This window comes from Pteropus vampyrus, unplaced genomic scaffold, assembly GCF_000151845.1.
Source record: "Pteropus vampyrus isolate Shadow unplaced genomic scaffold, Pvam_2.0 Scaffold16, whole genome shotgun sequence".
Taxonomy (NCBI): Eukaryota; Metazoa; Chordata; class Mammalia; order Chiroptera; family Pteropodidae; genus Pteropus; species Pteropus vampyrus.
The window spans coordinates 5,623,237-5,628,172 of NW_011888797.1; positions in this window are offsets into that span (position 1 = coordinate 5,623,237).

Here is a 4,936-nt window from a genome sequence, read left to right on the forward strand (position 1 = left end):
TTTTTTTTAATATATATAAATGGTGCAGCCTACGGGGATAGGAAGGGTGAGGTATGAAGACTGTCTGGTGCTTTCTGCACATTGCCTGATGGTTCTTTACTTTTTCACTAGTGAACCCGGCTCCACCTTCCTCTGCAGCTCTCAGGTTCACCCCTTCTGCATTCCTGCTGTCTTCACTCCTGTCTATCCCTATCACCTTACCCTGGACTCCTGCAAGGGCATGTCCTCCCAGTAAGCCCCCTCCCTGCTGCCAGAGTAATGGCCTAATAAACACTGCAGTCATCACATCCTCCATGCCTGTCCCTCTGCCACACTCCAGTGCTTGATATTCTTATCTGTCCAAACTTCTCTTCTACTGCGACTTGACATAAACCCCTCTACCCCTTCCTGCCTTCCCCAGGAACACACTAGTTATTGCATAATAGAGACACAGAGGCCATGTTTATTCAACTCCTATTCTGTCCTTCACACTTGCAGTGCCTCCCTCCTCCCACCCCGAAACTGTATTCTGCATTTATACAAAGTTTGTAGACATGGTGCATGTAGAGTAAAGAGAGTGAGTAATATGCGGGTTGAGCCTGGCTCCCGGGTGGACAGGCTATATGACCTTGGTCAAATGACAACCTCTCAGAGCTTTGGTTTACTCTTCTTAAAATATGGATTAGTGGATCTGTTTTACAGGTAAACACATTTGTGTCTGTAGTGGTAATTAAAATTGCTCACTGGATATTTTCTGGTTCTTTCCCTCCCCAGAGATGTCATAGGAATTCACTACGTCATCCTCTTGAAATTAGATGTGCCATACGACTTGCTTAGACCAATGGAATAAGAGCAAAAGTGATATGCATTGCTTTTTAGAAACTTAAGAGTCAATGGGTAGAACCCATGCCCTGACAATTCTGAAAAAATAATCTTGGCAATCTTATCTTGACAACCATGGAAGTACAGAAATAGAGCCTCCTCCAGCCAGCCTGGGTCTCTGTAAAGATGGCAGAGCACTCCCAGCTAGCCTGCATTGGAAAAGTAGTGTGAGCAAATATTAAACTCGTGTGGTGTTAGACCAATGACATTTGGGGGATTGTTTGTCACAGCAACATAACCTAGCTTATTCTGGCTAACAATGTTGCTCCCGATTTAAAACCCTGTTGCCAGGGTTTTAATCAGTATTTGTTGAATGACTAGCACCTACCATAGGCTGGTAGCCTTTTAGGACAGTAAACCCTCTACTGTAAAGTGGTTGCTATAACCCCTATTTTCAACTGAGAAGACCATATTAGAAAGGTTAAGTAATTTGCCTGAGATTACATAGGTTGTAAATAGCAGTACCTGGATTTAAACCCTACCTGTCCAGTTCCAAAGCTGGTGCTCTAAGTCTTCCACATACACTGTGCTGCCTCTCCTTAAATGGGAAGGATGGGAACACCCAGTACAATGCCTGGCACGCAGCCATGCCCAAGCACTGCGAGTTCCTCTCCAGACCGAATTCCTATAGTATTTATAATTTGAACCACACTTCAGCACAATGTTATCATACATCATATTCAAGTGTTTTTTATAGATAAAGCATTTCCTCCAACAAGATCCCAGACTTCTTGATTTAGAACTTGCATTCTGAAGTCAGGCTGCCTGGGTTCAAATTCACATTCCACCATTAGTAACTGGCCATCTTGGACAATTCCTTTTCTTCTCCGTGTCTCAGTTCTCACACCTACAACATGGTAGTGGTAATAACATAGGTGGTATTGGTGGTGGTGACCATAATATGTCTCATGGGGTTGGTGTAAGGATTAAGGGATATAAAATATACACTCAATAAACCAGTTATAACAACATTTACTTAATTTTTATCTTCCATGGATCCTACTAGCATTCAGATGATTACAAGCAATTTAATCAGACAGCTTGATTAGACTCTGATTTCTGGCTTCGGTCGGGATACAGGACAGATGTTGTAGCATCTACAGTTGCAAGCATGATATGGACACTGCCTTACAACTTATATTTATGTAAGGCTCGTTACTTATTCTTTATTGTACTTTCTATTGCAGAGCTATATAAAAAAAAGAATGTATATTTGCTTTCTTGACAAATCTCGATTTAGGAAACATAGTAATACCAGTTATTTATCTACGACTTTCTGCCAGAACGTTTGTATGTATTACCTCTAATCATCATGAAACTGCAAGGTGGATGTTGTGATCCCCATTTGGCTGCTAACACTGAGTGTCAAAGAAGTTGCTTGTGATCAGGCAGCTAGGAACTGTCTAAATCAGAATTTGAACCCAAATCTCTAAGTTCTCACTCTGACCCCTATTTCAAGCTGCCTGACATTGTAGCTTACATCAATGAATGCCTGTGCTTTGGTTGACACTAGCCTTCCATTTTTCCAGATGAAGTTTTGGAAAGTTACCTAAGACTGTGACACTTCCAACTTAAGTATGTTGTCTGATAGACATCTTACATTAAAGAGCAGCCTAAGAAGGTGCTTATCCTTCACTGCGACAGAAGATTGGTAGCTGCCCACCATTCATGCTTCTCCTTCCATAGGGGAGCTGATGGACAGCTGCTCAGCTGTGGGTATATTTCCCAGGTTCCCTTGCATCCAAGCTTGGCCAGGTGACTAGTTGTCTCTAATGGAATATGAGCAAAAGTGATGTTCACTACTTCCAGGCCAAGGTTTTCAAAAAATTGTGTGTGCCTTCTCCACTTTGTCCAGCTGGAAGCAGACAACTTCAATGCCACAAAAGATGGTAGACTCACTAGATAAAAGAAGCCTGAGTCCCTGCATCACCCTGAGGAATAAAGCTACCCTCTGGCTGGGACAGTGGACTAGTACACGAGTGAGAAATAAACTTCTGTTGTGTTAAGCCCCTGAAATTAGAGGGTGTTTTGTTGCAGCAGCTAGTACTGCCCTAACTAATACACATAGCTTATACAAAGTCTGTATTTACATACTAAAAGCAAAATGGAAGATGATAACAACCATTTGAATAATTGAAACCAAAACTGACACTTTTATATTCTTTTTAACAAATATAAAAAATACATTTTATATTGCTTATTTAAGGAGAAATCAAGTTATTTGGAGCCAGGGTTTGTTTGGTTTTTGTTGTTGTTGTTGTTGTTTTTAACTTTTTTCCTGTATTACGTGTATCGGAGACCAAAGAGGACTATTCGACAGTCATAAAACAGTAAGAAACCAATTTATTCGTTCAACAATATTTCTTATTTTCCCACTACATGCCTGGGGCTGAGGATGCACTGGGACAAGACAGAAATGGTCTCATCTTGAAGCTTCCATTCTATGGGCAATAAACACAATTTACAGCATGCAACTGGACACCAAACTTCTTGGGAACACCCAAGCTACTTGAATGTGAAACTGGTACCTCAAATAAAAACTAAAATTTTACTCAAATTCAAATAGGAAGCTGTGTTTCTTCCCCTGCTAAGTGGCTAGAGAGACAATAACAACCATGGCTCAGAGCACAGACTCCAAAATGAAAACTGGCTGAGTTTAAACCCCGGCTTTACCACTCTCCAGCTGTGCGATCTCCGGCAACTTCCTTTCTGTTTCTCAGTTTCCTCATCTTTAAAATGGGGATATTAATAACACCTAGTTCAATGTTGTTGAGGATCAATTGAGCTCATGGGAAGGCAAAAAAAGAAAAGGCATGACGAACAGCACGAGCTGGGCTATTAGAACCCAACAAATGTCGGCTCTTAATATTGTATACCGTTCCCACTGGTATGATATTTGTGTGTATAAAAGAATACAAAAGGCCTTTTCATGGGGTCGATAGATGACATCAGGAAACAGAACTATAAATAGAGTCAGTGGACATTACAAAGATTCGACTGAAATAACCCAGATTGAGATCTTACTTTTAATTTTCCTCATCCACTTAGTGATTAAGAGAGCAGAAAACTCATATTCAGTAAGAGCATCAGTTTAAGTATCCACTGTAGTATGGGGACAATCACTTCTAGCCCCTGCTGTACCTGGTGGTGCTACCTCGGGCAGGTGCCTTTGCCTCTCTGTGGAGTGATATCATCGGGAAAGATGACCTATGATGACCCTCCGCTACTGACGGTTCTCGACTCTTTTTGTAGATTTCAGTTTTACATTCCTGGTACATTCTTTCTTTTTCTCCCTTCTTCGTGTACTTGCGATGAGGATGGGGCAAGAGAACATTGAGCAACAGTTCCATCTGCTTTGTTTTCTCTGTCCTAAACTTTATACTGAAAAATAAGACAGCTTCTTCCTGAGAGGAGAAAAAACAGCGGAGACTCGTTGGAAGGTTCTATTATCGTGAAAAGAAACCAAAATGTGATAAATTCCCCGTCAACAGGGAAAGCACTGGCAGGACTCCAAAAGCAGAAAACAACACTGTGCCACCCTGAAAAGAGTGACCACCAGAAAGTCCAGGGAGTAAATATGTCACATACAGGAATGGGGTTGTGTGGGGAAAAGTCTCTGATTGGCTGCAGTGGAAGAGTCTTTGGGTTTCATGGAGGTTAGTGGGGGCTTTGGGAGGGCTGGGGGTAGATATAAAGAGCTCTTCTTGACATTTTATTCCCTGAATGGGCAGATGCATTCAACCATGTTAGCTAAGTGCTTACCATGGACCCATCGTGAGTCCAGATACTTGGGATACAGAAGTAAAAAAAAAAAACGAAGTCCCTGTCTTCATTAGGTTTACAGATAGACAATGGGCCATGGACAAATAAATGTATTACATGCTAGGGAAAGGGAAAGGGAAAGGCTAGCAGGAAGAATAAAGCAGATTAAGGAGGTAGAGAATGATGAGGGTGTTAAGAAGACGACTTTCTGATAAGGTGACTTTTGAGCAAAGGCCCCAAGGAAGCAAGGGAGTATACAATCTGGGTATCTAGAAGAACCTCCTAGGCATAGAGCATAGTAAGTGCAAAGGCC